The sequence below is a fragment of the Macaca nemestrina genome, chromosome 7 (assembly GCF_043159975.1).
Source record: "Macaca nemestrina isolate mMacNem1 chromosome 7, mMacNem.hap1, whole genome shotgun sequence".
NCBI classification, from domain to species: Eukaryota; Metazoa; Chordata; class Mammalia; order Primates; family Cercopithecidae; genus Macaca; species Macaca nemestrina.
In genome coordinates, this window is record NC_092131.1 from 144165782 (window position 1) to 144182769 (window position 16988).

General features: G+C 38.3%; 1 protein-coding gene and 1 pseudogene across 2 annotated transcripts in view; both read left to right on the forward strand.

Annotated features, from left to right (window-relative positions):
• Window positions 1–16988, forward strand: part of LOC105489670 (aldehyde dehydrogenase 1 family member A2) — a 116599-nt gene that overhangs the window by 78293 nt on the left and 21318 nt on the right. The gene's annotated exons all lie outside the window — the stretch shown is intronic.
• On the forward strand, window positions 634–12839 carry LOC139355415 (calponin-2 pseudogene; annotated as a pseudogene).

Sequence of the window (16988 nt, forward strand, 5' to 3'; positions counted from 1 at the left end):
GGGCAGCACAGATCTAGAAACGTTATATCAGTTGATACAGAGTTAATTATACTTGGTTAAACTGACTCACAGTAGTAAATTTAATAAAAGATTTATTAATAAACTTGAATATCAATTCACAGATTACTGAGTTTTGTGTTTGTCAAGAGTTAACCTTGTTTGTTTCTAAACATTTTATTCTAGTTGTACTTGTTACTGTAATTTTGCAGTTTAATGAAATATTTGAATCAAACAGTTTAAGGCTTTGAAAATATTTACTAAAGGCTAGATACTAAGAAAAACTAAAGACGCAGTCAGTTAGGAGTAAGCAAGACAACTGTAAAACACTTGGGAAAAATAGAATGGGCACCTGGAATTGCTTTGCAAATGTTTTTAAGTCCCTATTTCACTTTAAAGAAATTGAAACCAGAAATCATAAATAATAATTTAGGGGTGTGATTTAATCAGAAGAGACAGTTGGACCCATAATTAAAGAAAAGTCATTGGTTCTATATCAAAAGACTGGAGAATGAATATATGTATTTTTGAAACCAAAATGAAATATTTAAAGTATCTTTTACTGCTGGCCAACCAATGGTCCTGATTGAGTCAGTCAAGAGGCGTCTATTGTGTAATTTTTTTTTTTTTTTTTTTTTTTTTTTTTTGAGACGGAGTTTCACTCTTTTGCCCAGTCTGGAGTGAAGTGGCACAATCTCGGCTCACTACAACCTCCGCCCACCATGTTCAAGCGATTCTACTGCCTCAGCCTCCCAAGTAGCTGGGATTATAGGCACCCACCGCCATGCCTGGCTAATTTTTGTATTTTTAGTAGAGACGGGGTTTTGTCATGTTGGCCAAGCTGGTCTCGAACTCCTGACCTCAGGTGATGGTCTCCCAAAGTGCTAGGATTACAGGCGTGAGCCACGGTGCCTGGCCTATTGTGTAATTTTTGTAAATAAAAATGACAGCATAATATATCAAACAAGAGATAACACCTTGCCCTGTCAGTACCTACATCTCTGCCATTTATTTTTAATAGCTGCATAGAATACTCTTACATCAGTATATCATAATTTAATCCTATATTTTTAATCCTGTATTAATGTACTCTTGAGGGTGTTTTTTCCACTTATTTTTCCTATTAAACAGACTACTGAAATAAAAACCTTTGGAGACCCAAGAAAAATTTTACTTGTGTGTGTGTATATGTATTTATAAATCTTTAACTGTATACACGTATGTATGTATACACACACGTGTATAAATGTACATATTAGACACTCAGTTGGATATGGTTCTAGAAGTGGAATTGCAAAATAAAAACATATTTATAACTTGCTTACCAAGAAGGCCTTAGAGTAATGGTTTCATTTATAAGAGGTCTTTTTATGTTAGGTATGTTAATCTTTTGTTTGTTGTAGAATTTGAAAATATTGTTTGTTCTTTGCTTTTTAATTTTTTAAAAACAGTTGTTTGCCATGTGCAGATTTTAAATTTACGCGTAGTCCTCTCCTTTAGTCTTTCTCTGACAGCTTCTGGATTTCCTGTCATTTTTGAATGACAGGAAATGTAGGTACTGACATGACAAGGTCTTATCTCTTGTTTGATATATTATGCTGTCATTTTTATTTACAAATCTTTAAGATTATACAAATGGCCCTAAATATTTTCTCTCAGTACTTTTATGGTTTTGTTCTTGTTTAAATCTTTAATCTGGTTGGATTTATTTTCATGTACAATGAAATGTGAGGGTTGTTTATAAATGAATGTTCAGTTACTTCAAAACAATTTATTAAACAGTCTACCCCTTTGTAACACATCTGAATATAACATAACATTACATGATACATTTCTGTATGTGATATATTTCCATATATACATGTTGGCGTAAACGTAATTTGATTAAAAGTAATGGCAAAAACTGCAATGACTTTTGCACCAAACTATACAGGAAATTTCTGTTTTACAGCTCATAATTTTGTCTGTTCTTTCACTACTACTAGACTGCCTGAATTACTAGGTTTTATAAGATGGTTGTTACCATAATGTAGGCAAGATACCTTCTTATTTGGTTTTTCAAAGCCCATTTATTCTTTTAGAAGACATTCAAACATAACATAAGCACCTTATGTTACTCTAAAAAAACTTTCATTGGAATTTTGATTGGCGTGACATTACATGTCTATATTAAAATGAGGAAAAGTGTTGTCTTTAGCATATCTTGTAGTGCAGGTCTACTAGTAATGATTTCTCTCACCTTTTGTCTAAAATTTTGTCTTCACTTTTTAATAACTGTTTTCTGGATATAAAATTCTAATGTGACAGTTTGTGTTTTGTTTTATTTTACTTTCAAGACTTTAAAGATAACATTCTGGCATGTTTCTGACTTTACTGTTTCTGATGAGATACAGCAATCATTCTTATCTTTATTTTACTGTAAGTAATGTTTCTTTTCCCCCAGACTGCTTTTGAGTTTCTTTTCAGCAATTTGATTGTGATGTGCTTTTGTGTATTTTGTTGGTTCGTTAAAATTTCTGCATCTGTGCGTTTCTAGTTCTCATCAAATTGGGAAACATTTTGACCATTATTTCTTCAAATCTTTTTTTTGCTTTCTACTTTCCCCTTCCATTTACAGATACGTTAGATCATTTGTCATTATCTCAAAGGTCACTAGGACTCTTTTATTCCTTTGTGCTTCCGGCTAGGTAACTTTCATTGTCATCTTTGGAGTTGATATATTCTTCTGTAATGCTTAATCTGCTTCAGAGATTTCATTTTTAAGTTCTAGAAATTCCATGATTTTTAAAATAGAAGATACTTTCTTCCTCACTACACCCCCTCATTCGTTTTTAAATTTATGTAGACATATCTGTTTTATAATCCTTGTCTGTGGCCGGGCTTGGTGGCCCACACCTGTAATCCTAGTACTCTGGGAGGCCGAGGCAGGTGGATCACCTTAGGTCAGGAGTCCAAGACCAGCCCAGCCAACATAGTGAAACCCCAGCTCTAGCCAGGCATGGTGGTGTACACCTGTAGTCTCAGTTACTCGGGAGGCTGAGGCAGGATAGGAGGCAGGTTGCAGTGAGCCGAGATCACACCACTCCACTCCAGCCTGGGCGACTGGAGTGAGACTCCATCTAATAATAATAATAATGAAATCCTTGTCTATTTTAACTTCTCTCTCATTTCTGGATTTATTTCTTTTGACTGGCGTTTTCCTGTTTTTGGGTCGTGTTTATTTTGAAAGGATACTGGACATTGTGACCATTATATTGTTGAACATACAGATTTTGTTGTTTTTCTTTAAAGAATGCCAAGCTTTTTTTTTCCCTAACAGGTAGTTAAGTTACTTGAGGTTCAACAGGTAGTTAAGTTACTTGAGGTTCAGCTTGTCTCTTTTGGAACTTAATTTTAAGCTTTGTTAAGACTAGCTTATTCTTATTAATAAGTAGAAGTCCTGCTGAGGTTTCTATTGAATGTTCCCAGTGTTCCACAAGATCTTTCTTATCTGTCTGGTCAGAACTCAGTGAGACCATCATATTCTGCATTGGTCTCCTCATCTCCTATTGCAGTCTAGAAAGTTTTGGCAAAAAAGGATTTCCTTTGTTTTCCTCTTCTCTAGATTCATAGTCCCATACTGCCTGATATCCAATGATTGAATAAAACAAGTCCATATACTTTTCTAGTTGTTTATAATGGTAAGACAAGTCCAGTGTCGGTTGCTCCATTACAGTTAGAAGCAGAAGTCTCCCTGGCACCTTTTGGTTAGTTTTGATGCTGTTCTTTGATTTTCTTTAGGTTTTCTGCAGATCGCCTTTACAGTTAATGAGGTTACTATTTTATTTAATTCCGTTGGTCAAACCAAAGTATTAGGAGTACAACCATAAGGACATACTGGATTTGAAAAAGCCCTAGATTTAATTAACAATTGAATATTTAAGAATCACTTTCATAAGTAACTCCTTTTTCATCTTTGAGTAAGCTGATTTGCTTATCAGTTTAGTCTTGATTTTATAAGTTTTACTTTTAGAAGATGGCAGTTTCTGGTCATATATGAAGATTTGTGGGGAGGACATTCTCTTTGGAGTCTATCCCTTAGGCCTTCTCAGTACCTCCAATAGTATCTTATGTATGGTAAACATACATTGTAAATATTGGTTGCTACATGAAGGAGGAAAGACTGAATTTGGTAAATAAAAACTTTATCTCAGAGCTAGAAGGTGAGGGATCAGTAGAACCCTTCCCTTCTTTAAAATGCCACTGTAAGCATAGGGTTTACTGTTTTTCACTACATAGCTATACAGTTATGGACCAGCCACTTGGTTTTGTACAAAATCGGTTTAATAATAGCATACATACCTGTTTCTCAGGGTCGTGAGAATGAAATGCAGTATGAGTTTGGGAAATTTTAAGCAGTAAGCAATTGTTAGTTTGTAATATGACATCAGCATCTCAAGAAGGGAGAGATCTCTAGGGGTTGGATGGTCTCTCAAGGTTTCAAGACAGAGGGATTTGGTGGGTCTGTAGGATATGGATAAGTAGAGTGAATTGGGAAGAAGGGCCAGTGTTAGTCAACAACTAGAAGAGGGGAACACAAAGTCTTAGTGGGACAGCATGGGGATTGGGAAGGGACTGAGGAGAAATGTTGGGAGTCAGATGAACTGGAAAATAATATGGTACAAATCAAGGCATTGGAAAGAATTCTGGGTCAAAAAATTGTGGCCAATATGTAGAAGATACCACAAGAAAACTATATACCAACATGTTATGAGTATAGATGCAAAAATCCTAAGCAAAATACTAGCAAATGAAATCCAGCAATATATAAAAATGATTATATACTACGACCAAGTGGGATTTATTCCAGGAATGCAAGGTTGGTTTTATATATGTAAAAAAATCAATGTAAATACGCCGTAGTAATGGAATAAAGGACAAAAACCAAGTGATCATCACAGAAGAAACATGTAGAAAAATGTTCACATCAGCATCATTCCTAATTGCCAAAAGGTGGAAACAACTCAAATGTCCATCAAATAAGCTGATTAACAAAAAGTGGTCTATCCATACAGTGGAATATTATTCACCCATAAAAAGGAATGAGGTATTTATACATGCTACAGCCTGAATAAATGAAAGCACTATACTAAATGAAAGAATCCAGTTACAAAAGGCTATGTGATGTGGCTATGTGAAATGTCCAGCATAGGCAAATCTATAAACAGACAGTTGATTAGTAGTTGCAAAGGACTGGGAGAATAGAAAGTGACTGCTAATGGAATATGAAGTATCTTTTGGGGTATTTGTGTCCTCAGAAGCAATGGTTGTGATGGATGCACAACTCTTAATATACTAAAATTCACTGACCTGTACACATCAAAAAAGTGGATTTTATGGGATACGAGTTACATCTCAAGCTGTGAAAAATCAATTTTACAAAGGCTTTACATTTTGGATATTAATAGCCAACATTGATTTAGCACTTACTTTGTGTTAAGTACCTGCTAAATACTTTGAATCCATTATTACAACAACCCTACACCAAAGAGCAAAGTGTGGCTAAGAGGGGTTAAATTACCTGCCCAGGGTTACATACTAGTAAGTTGTAGGGCTGAGAGTCACACACCACTATATTCCATATTACAGTGGTACACTGCCTCTCAGGCTAAGGGGACTGTACACCCTCCCATAGGAGGAGGGAGCCATTAAAATTCAGAGTGACATATTAATGGGGGTACTTAGGAAGGATAATTTCTCAGTGCCACATGCTTTGTTGAATGAATGGTCAAAAAAGAAAGGTCATAGACACATTGCAACTCCATTTTTCTTTTTCTTTTTCTTTTTTTTTCCTAAAATTCACTTCAAAATTGCATGGTTAGCCTCTTTAAATTTCATTTGTTAAAATATAAGGTTTCCGTTTCACACTGTCTGATATAGGACTTGAAAGTTTTAAACTTAGGTTGTTTCAAGTCAATTCCACAAACATTTATTGAGCACTTATGTGTCTAGCACTGTGTTAGATCTTGGAGAGGCAAAGGTGTTGTTTTGTGTGACTCAGTCTAGCCCAGGCAATAATCTGTGAATATGTAACTATTATAGTGTGGTGTGTTATGGGAGCATGGAGGAAGATGAGAATTCTCTGCATCATTACCTAAAAATGTTACGATTTTCAAGATGCTAAGATCAAGGATAGAACTAAAGTTCTGTCATTTAATATACTTTTCAAAAGTATCTGTATCTAGGAGAAAGGCATTAGTTGAAGATATTTACATTTGAATGAAAAGCTACTTTATTCAAAGATAAAAGTTATTTTAAGATAAAAGATAATTCTCCATCTTAATTCCACAGTTGTTAATATTCACAACCGGGAAGAAGAACTTAAGACTGTCTTCCTTTTCTCTTACCACTAATCTCTTTGGAAAAAAGGGAATTGTAGTTGTATGGGAACCAAAATACAAAAAGAACTTCGAGGAAAGGAATGCTAGCTGTGAGGACCCTTGTGAGTAATGTGTTGTTTGATATTGGCAGATAATCAACAAATACTGGTATCATTTATTCTCAAAATCATTTCCTATGCCAGATATTAAAGAACCAGTACTTTGTAAAAGCTCAATACATATTTTGCTGGAAGGTAGGATGGGATATTAGATTTCACTGCTTCCTTTCAATAGCAAATGCAGTTTTGTTTTTTTTTTTGGTCATTCCTGCAGTTGTACTTTTAACAGGCATTTAAACACCAGAGCTGCAGATTTTATGTGAATTCAGTGTCTATCCTTAGAAGTCTCTTTAATAGGATGTGAAAAACCTTATAGAGATGGGGAAATAAAAACAACACAGCCCAAAGAACCTAAATCATACCAGATGGGACATGTTGAGAAGGGTAGTGTGTGTCTGATTTCCTAGGGTCCTTAACTCTTGCTAGTTGAGCCAACACTGAACACCACATGCTCAATGACTGCTAAACATGTAGCTTCAGTGTTCTAGTGAGAGTAGTTAGTTGTCAGGTGGTGCAAAAGCCTGTAAAAGCTGGAGAAAATAATAGGTTTTCTTCAACAGTGATTTCCCATGAATCGTCTTTTTGCACTTCAGATTATATTCTTAACCACATTCAGGGCAAGTTAATGTCCATATACAAAACTATGCGGATTGCTTGTCATAAGCAAAGATAATCCCAACCTGAACAGTAAATGATCAATCTGATTAAGCTAATGATCAACAAAGACCAACCCATACAATTTAACATTACTTTAGGATTTTTACAGCTTTAATGTAGTTCAGCCTGAGTTAATTTCTCTTCATCCTTTACTCTCTTAAAAGAAAATAAAGTACTCCTCAGTGCTTTCCTAAAATGAAAGTTTGACAGAATAGTATATCACAACTCTATACTTTGCCTCTCTGTAAACCAACTACAGGAAATCATCACTTTTTCATAAGAAGTTGTGAACACAGTCTTCAAATCATGCTAAAGGAATCAAGATGAAATATGTCAGAGTCATATCAGAAAACTAGACAATTTAAACATCTATTATACTTGAATGGATTCATTCACAGTACATGTTGTTCTTCTCTCCAGACCTCAGATATCCCAGCTGTAGATTAGAGATGATTGTACCTACCTCATGGATTGTGAGGATGAAAGATGATTTGAACGTGTTCCCTGGAAAGTGTGTGTAGGTTAATCTACAATACAATAGTGTTGAGAGAGGGTCACTAGTGAGAGGTGTTTAGATGGGTACTAATCTGTTAACCCACATTAATAGATTAATGCCTTTATAAAAGGGCTTGCGGTTACACATTCAGTCTTGTGCTCTCTTGCTCTTCCATCTTTCACCATGGGATGACACCACAAGAAGTCCTTCACCTCATGTGTGTGTCTCAACCTTGGACTTCCCAGCCTCTGGAACTATAATTTCCTTTCTCTATTAGGTATCCAGTCTGGGACATTATAGGTAAACTGAATGGACTAAGAAAAGCTAGTATATCTAGTGTGTTTAGCACAGGATCTAATTCTTAGTAAAGTGTCAGTAAATATTAACCGTCATTGTTTTATATTTATTTTTAAAATGAAGTTTACGGGACAATTAATGCTTGGGGAAGTGTGGTATAATAGATGACGCACTGGATTTGATCCACCAATCATGGACCAAATCCCAGCTTTCCTGCGGTGTGAGTTTTGGTGAATTATTTAGTCTTTTCTTTCATGTCTTCTTCTATTAATAAGGCCTATGAATCACTCCCTACAGGCTCATTTGAAGATTAAAATAATGTATTTGAAAGTTCCAAGCATACTGCTTGGCATATTGTAAGAACTCTAATATTAGTTGAATCTGAAACTTCCATCTGCATATAATATTTCTATTATTATATGCAAACTTCCATTTGCATATATTTATTATATGTAGCAGTAACTACATTCTGCTGTCCTCTGGCAACTTTACTCTCCTTTTGTTTACTTTGTAGCTTTTGTAAATATTTTACAAATAATTTTGGCTACCAATAAGTGTTTTTTTGTGTATGTTTGCTCTTCTATTTCACTTCTTGGAAGACTGCCTGAGTGCTTGCTTGGATAAACTGATGATGAATCCTTTTTCTTTTTTGGTAACATAATGTACTGGATTTAGAATACGGTACAGGAACAGAGGAGCCAATTTTTTGAAAAGATTAACAAGATAGACCACTAGTCAGACTAATAAAGAAGAAAAAAGAGAAGAATCAAAAAGACACAATAAGAAATGATAAAGGGGATATCACCACAGATCCCACAGAAATACAAACTACTATCAGAGAATACTGTAAGACTAAACCAGGAAGAAGTTGACTTCCCAAATAGACCAATAACAAGTTCTGAAATTGAGGCAGTAATTAATAGCCTGCCAACCAAAAAAGCCCAGGACCAGATGGATTCACAGCCGAATTCTACCAGAGGTACAAAGAGGAGCTGGTACCATTCCTTCTGGAACTCTTCCGAACAACAGAAGAAGAGGGACTCCTCCCTAACTCATTTTATGAGGCCATTATCATCCTGATGCCAAAGCCTGGCAGAGACACAACAAAAAGAGAAAATTTCAGGCCAATATCCCTGATGAACCATCCAGCAGCACATCAAAAAGCTTATCCACCCCTGTCCCGTGCAACCCCATCCCGCAGCCCCCCAGCCATGAGTTATACACAGTTCAACAAGGGCCTCTTGTATGGGCTGTCAGCCAAGGTAAAGAACTGGCTCCTGTCCAAATATGACCCTCAGAAGGAGGCAGAGCTCTGAAGCTGGATCAAGGGACTCACCGGACCTCTCCATCGACCCCGACTCCCAGAAGAGCCTGAAGGGTGGGATTATCTTATACACACATGAACAAGCTGCAGCCAGACTCAGTCCCCAAGGTAAATCACTTCATGCAGAATTGGCACCAACTAGAAAACCTCTCCAACTTCATCAAGGCCATGGTCAACTATGGCATGAACCCCGTGGACCTGTTCAAGGCCAACAGCCTGTTTGAGAGTGGGAACATGAGGCACGTGCAGGTGTCTCTTTTTGCTCTAGCAGGGAAGGCCAAGACTAAGGGGCCACGGAGCGGGGTGGACATTGGTGTCAAGTACTCAGAGAAGCAGAAGCAGAACTTCAATGACGCCACCATGAAGGCCGGTCAGTGCATCATCAGGCTGCAGCTGGGCACCAACAAATGGGCCAACCAGTCAGCCTGACCGTGTATGGCATAAGGAGGCATCTCTATGACCCCAAGAACCACATTCTGCCCCCCCACGGACCCCTCGACCATTAGCCTCCAGATGGATACAAATAAGTGTGCCAGCCAGGTGAGCATGACGGCTCATGGGATGCGATGGCACATCTATGATACCAAGCTGGGAACTGACAAGTGATAATTCCACCAAGTCCCTGCAGATGGGCTACACCCAGGGTGCCAACCAGAGTAGCCAGGTCTTTGGCCTGGGCCAGCATATATATGACCCCAAGTACTGCCGGCAAGGCACAGTGGCCAAAAGGGCTCCCTTGGGTGCTGGCGACTGCCCTTACTACCAGGAGGAGTCCAGCTACGCTACTGAGGTTGCCAGCACTCTCTTCCCCCATTGTTCCCCTGTCTGGGTTTTTTTGGGTTTTTCTATGTTTTCATCTTTTTTTCTTTCTTACCCTTGGTTGACTGGCAGCACTGAACAGGTTCTCTGAGTGGCAAGATGGAATCAGGCAGCAGGGCTTTTTCCCCCGTTGCCTTGGTCCTTCACAGGACTGAGCCACCAGGCTGTGGGGGAAGGGGTCAAGGCCATATCCCAATATGTGTAGGGTGAGGGTCCCTGCTGGCACGTCCAGGCTGTCAGCAGAGCTGTGCTGGGGAGAAGAGACATGGGCTTGGAGGGAACTAGTCCCCGAAGGTTTCCGGTTGCCTCGCCTCTTCCCACTTTTGTCAGCTGATCAGTTTATGGTTTCTCTACCCGCAAAAGTTTCAGGAAGTATTAACAAAAGAAAAATACATTTTTTCCCCCAAGGAATGGGGTGAGGACAGTGGGGAGGGTGCTGGGAAATGAGTCCCCTGGGAAAGGGGGCCTGGCTATGATGCTAAATATTTCAGGATCCCAAGTGGCTGAGTTTCCCTAGGACCCTCAGACCAACAGACCTCAGACCTGCCTCAGGGCCCAGTGGGGAAAGTGAGTTCTGTACAAGGAAGTGGAATGCTGAGTTGTTGGGGCTACTCCCAAATCCCCGCCCCACTGTGGCCTCAGTAGGTTTTATTTTTAGTTGTTGTGGCCCAGGCTGGAGTGCAGTGGTGTCATCTTGGCTCACTGCACCTCCACCTCCTGAGCTCAAGGGATTCTCCTGCCTCAGCCTCCCAAGTAGCTGGGATTACAGGCATACGCCACCATGCTCAGCTACTTTCGTATTTTTAGTAGAGATGAGGTTTCACCATGTTGGCCAGGCTGGTCTCGAATTCCTGGCCTCAGGTAATCCACCCGCCTTGGCTTCCCTAAGGGCTGAGACTACAGGCGTGAGCCATTGTGCCCGGCCCCTTAGTAGGCCCCAGCCCTTCTCCCCTTCTGGGCCTTGCCAGCTATATTGCTCCATCTCCCTTGGCCACATGCCCCACCAAGTACTGCACAGGGACCCCCACCCAGGTGCCCTGCTCCATGAGATAATGTAAAATACGACTGTGGACCAAACACAATAAAACCTCTGTAAGGAAAAAAAAAAATCTTACCCACCACAATCAAGTCGGCTTCATACCTGGGATGCAAACAGAGCCAAACAGAACCAGTGACAAAAACCACATGATTATCTCAGCAGATACAGAAAAAGCCTTCAATAAAATTGTATACCTCTTCATGCTAAAAACTCTCAATAAACTAGGTATCGATGGAATATATCTCAAAATAATGAGCTATTTATGACAAACCCACAGCCAATATACTGAATGGGCAGAAACTGGAAGCATTCCCTTTGAAAACCAGCACAAGGATGTGCTCCCTCACCACTCCTATTCAGCGTAGTATCGGAAGTTCTAGCCAGGGCAGTCAGGCGAGAGAAGGAAATAAAGGGTGTTCAGATAGAGAGGAAGTCAAATTGTCTCTGTTTGCAGATGACATGATTGTGTATTTAGAAAACCCCATCATCTCATCCCAAAATCTCCTTAAGCTGATAAACAACTTCAGCAAAGTCGTAGGAAACAAAATCAATCTGCAAAAATCACAAGCATTCCTATACACCAACACTAGACAGCCAACTCATGAGTGAACTCCCATTCACAATGGCTACAAAGAGAATAAAATAGGAGTAAAACTTACAAAGGATGCGAAGGACCTCTTCAAGAACTACAAACCACTGTTCAATGAAATAAGAGAGGACACAATAAATGGAAAAACATTCCATGCTCATGGTTGGGAAGAATCAATATCACAAAAATGGCCATACTGCCCAAAGTAGTTATAAATTCAGTGCTATCCCTATCAAGCTACCACTGACTTTCTTCACAGAATTAGCACAAACTACTTTAAATTTCATAAGGAAGCAAAAAAGACCTCGTATAACCAAAACAATCCTAAGAAGAAAGAACAAAGCTGGAGGCATCATGCTACCTGACTTCAAACTTTTCTGCAAGGTTACAGTAACAAAAACGGCATGGTACTGGTACCAACACAGAGACATAGACCAATAGAACAGAATAGAGACCTCAGAAATACCATCACACATCTACAACCATCTGTTCTTTGACAAACCTGACAAAAACAAGAAATGGGGAAAGGATTCCCTATTTAATAAATGGTGTTAGAAAAACTGGCTAGCCATATCCAGAAAACAGTAACTGGACCCGTTCCTTACACCTTATACAAAAATTGACTCAAGATGGATTAAAGTCTTAAACGTAAGATCTAAAACCATAAAAATCCTAGAAGAAAACCTAGGCAATACCATTCAGGACACAGGCATGGGCAAACACTGAATGACTAAAAGACCAAAAGCAATGGCAACAAAAGCCAAAATTGACAAATGGGATCTAATTAAACTAAAGAGCTTGTGCACAGCAAAAGAAACTATCGTCAGAGTGAACAGGCAACCTACAGAATGTGAGAACATTTTTTGCAATCTATCCATCTGACAAAAGGCTAATATCCAGAATCTACAAGGAATTTAAACAAGTTTACAAGAAAAAAACCCATCACAGAGTGGGCAGAGGATATGAACAGACACTTCTCAAAAGAAGACATTTATGCAGCCAACAAACATCTGAATAATGCTCACCATCACTGGTCACTAGAGAAATGCAAATTAAAACCACAATGAGATACCATCTCATGCCAGTTAGAATGGCAATCATTAAAAAGTCAGGAAACAACAGATGCTGGAGAGGATTTGGAGAAATAAGAATGCTTTTACACTGTTGATGGGAGTGTAAATTAGTTCAACCACTGTGGAAGACAGTGTGGCAATTCCTCAAGGATCTAGAACTAGAAATACCATTTGACCCAGCAATCGCATTACTGGGTATATACCCAAAGGATTATAAAGCATTAAACTATAAAGATACATGTACTCGTATGTTTATTACAGCACTATTCACAATAGCAAAGACTTGGAACCAACCCAGATGCCCATCAGTGATAGACTGGATAAAGAAAATTGGCACATATACACCATGGAGTGCCATGCAGCCATAAAAAAGGATGAGTTCCTGTCCTTTGCAGGGACCTGGATGAAGCTGAAACTGGAAACGATCATTCTCAGCAAACTAACATAGGAACAGAAAACCAAACACCATATGTTTTCACTCATAAGTGGGAGTTGAACAATGAGAACACATGGACACAGAAAGGGGAACATCACACACTGGGGCCTGTCAGAGGTTGAGGGGCTAGGGGAGGGATAACATTAGGAGAAATACTTAATGTAGATGTGACAGGTTCATGGGTACAGCAAACTACCATGGCACATGTATACCTATGTAAAAAACCTGCACGTTCTGCACATGTATTCTAGAATTTAAAGTATAATTTTAAAAAAGAATACAGTGCTGGAAGAAGATGCCTGGTACCTATTAAGGAAGTCACGTATGATTTCTTGCTGTGGCCTAGAGTGGTGGCTACTCCTTCAAAATGAGTTTGCCAGAATGGAATTCTGGTGTAGGGAGAAATCTTTGCAGAAAAATGTTATGTAGTTTCCTTTGTTTTTCAGTAGTTGTGTAAAGACCACCTCACCTGCAGTGGTGAGGTTGGAGGTGCTTATTAAAACAGACTTCTGGACTCCACTCAAGATTTTCTTAAGTTAGAATTTTGGAAATAGGTTCAGGAATTCCCATTATTACTAAGTATACCCAGTGATTCTTACATTCATTGACATTTAAGAATCACTACTTTACACATAATTTGAATAGTTGGGTCATACTCCAGAAGATGTTTCCAGGCCCATTTGAGAAAAAAAACCACAGTTCTGAGTTTGTTAACCTGTGCTAGAATAAAGCAGTTGTGAAAACTGAAAGATACCACTCATATTGTTTACTATGTCTATAGTTGGTCAGGAGAGAGATAATTGATGGAATCCACCTTAAGAAAAAAAAATGAATTCACAGTCAGCAAAGCAAGGACATGGTCCAGTGTATTCCCTGTAACCATAAATTAACCAAGAAACAAAAAACTGCCAGTATTAGAAGTCTGCAGACATTTCTAAAAGCTCACACATACTATAAAACTATACAGAACTGGCAATACAGTAAACATCTGACTGAAGACAGGGGTACATATGGGCATGTGAGCAAAGTTCCACTTTGATTCTATTTCTCTGAAAGAAGCTCTGGCTCATACAGTGCAGCTGTAAAGTAAAAAGACATATCTATAAGCCACACTGCTTAAACAAGTAATACCATTGCTACTTCTCTGCCAATTTAATCTATTTGTAGTTACAGTTTCCCCTCACTCCTGTGTTCTTCTTATAGTGGAGCAGCCCTTGAACCCACAGAGCCACTAACAAACTGTCTAGCTGTAAAAGAGAGATGACTTTGAGAATCTTAGAACTGAGATTTCTCTTTCATTCCATAAGCATTTTTATTTTCCCACTGTGTACCAAGCATTATGTGTATAAAGATGCCCTTGAGTCACTCCATGTTTTACCAATGAAGCCATCGAGGCTCACCTAGCATACAGCAAATAGGGCTGATTGTTGGTAAAATCACCTGAGTTTTTCTCTATTCCTTCTCCTCTTCTGTGCTCCAGTCCTAGTCCCTGATTTTATAGGTTTAGCACAGCTAAACATCTCCAGTGCCCCCAGGACCATTATGTTCCCCCTGCATAAGTTGTTCAGGGGAGCCTGGGGAATTAGCTGAGGAATTCATGGGAAATTTTATCTTCCATACTTGGCTTATGAGATTTTCTTCTTAAGCAATTTTTTGGTGATTTGGCTATTACCTGCTTAAAGTGATATTCCTTAGGGAAGGCCCATGGTTAATTTCAGTTATAACTATTATAAGTGTTGGTTTCTAAACATGGAAAGTAACCACCATTTCCAAGCTAATTGACTCAGTTATTTGTTTACCAGTATGGAAGTAATGAAATGGGTGAATCAACACTCTATGTCAAGAGATTTCCCTAAAATAGCTTGCTTTAAATTAACAACCTCTCTTTTGAGCACTACACTTCTAACTGTAGTGTGGACATCTCTACCTGCGTATCCATCATATGCCCAAATCCATACTTCTTAGGGTAACAGATTGATTCATGACCTGACCCCTGCCTTTCTCATCACCTTCATTTCCTACACCTGCCCATTGTATACTTGCCTTACCAAACTTTTTGCGAAACCCCAAATGAGACATGCCTTTCACAGTTCTGTGACTTAACACATGCCATTTCTTCTACCTGAAATGAACTTTTTTCCCTTATCTAGCCAGGGAGGCCTTAGCTCAATATCTTTTTTTCTAACTTCTATGCATATAAATAAAAACTGATCAACTTTATAGTGACTATGATGCTTTATTCCTTGGATTTGTAATCTCAAATATTGCCTCCTTTTCACTCCAGTCATCAGACTTTATTTTATTGGCCACTGATCTATTTTTCACCACCTTTTCCTTGGAAGTTTTTTTAATTCACTTTTTTCGTCTGTTGGACTCTAATTATTTCAAAATATAATAAATTTATTTCTAATGAATTTTACTTTGATTATAACCATTGTATCATGTGTTAAGTCATCAGGTAGATTGAATGTAATTTTCCTGCCAGTAGTCCGCAAAGGACAACAAAGAGATATATGGCATAATTTCTGTAATGAATTACCATTTTTGCTTAATGTACCTTTATTAACAGCTTTATTGAGGTGTAATTGATATATAGTAGATTTCACATAAAGTTTGATATGTCTTGCCATGTGTATCCATCTACCTGTGAAACCATCAGTAGAGTTCACGGTGAATATGTCCCTCACCCTCACGTTTCCTAGTGCCCCTTTGTAATCTCTCTCTCTCCACCCCCACCCCCACATTCCCAGGCTTTCTGGCACTATAGATTATTTGCATTTTCTAGAATTTTATATAAATGGCAACATATAGTATATACTCTTTTGGCCATTTTTACTCAGCACAGTTATTGAGATCTATGTTGTTGTATCAGTTCATTCCTTTTTATTGCCAAGTAGTATTCCACTTATGGGTATACAGTTTAAGTATTCTGAATTCAAAAAATCTGAAATCTGGAATGCTCCAAAACCTGAAACGTTCTGAGCAACAACATCATGCTCAAAGGAAATGCTCATTGAAGCATTTTGGATTTTCGATTTCCAGATCAGGGATGCTCAACTGGTAAGTATAATGCAGATATTCCAAAATCTGAAAAAATATCCCAAATTCAAAACGCTTCTTGTTCCACACATTTTGATAAGGGATATTCAACCTGTATCAGGTTTAATATCCATTCAGCCATTGATGAACATTTGGATTGCTTTCAGTTTTGGGACTACTACAAATAAAAGCTTCTGTGAACATTCATGTGCAAATATTTGTATGGACATGTATGTCCTTTTCTCTTAGGTAAATACCTAGGAATGGAATGGCTGGATTGTGTGATAGGGCAGGAAACTGCCAAACTGTTTTCATATCAGTTGTACCATCTTACATTCCTCCCAGCAACGTGTAAGACTTTGAATTTCTTCACCTCCTCACCAACATTTGATGTGCTTAGTCTTTTACATTTCAGCCATTCAAATAGGTATATAGTGTTGTCTCAATGTGATTTTAATTTCCAATTCTCTACCATTGACTCTCCTTTAATTTGCGTATTTGCCACAGTATATCTTCTCTGGTGAAGTATCTTTAAATCTGTGCACATTTTGGAGAGGAGGGTTGTTTGTTTTTCGTATTGTTGAAGTATGAACATTGTTTGTATATTCTGGATAAAAGTCCTTTGTGCTTTGCAAATATTTTCTCCCAGTCAGTGTCTCTTAAAGAGAAGTTTTTAATTTTGATGATGTTCAGTTTATTAATATTTTCTTTTATGGATCAGGCTTTTGGTACTGTGTCTAAGAA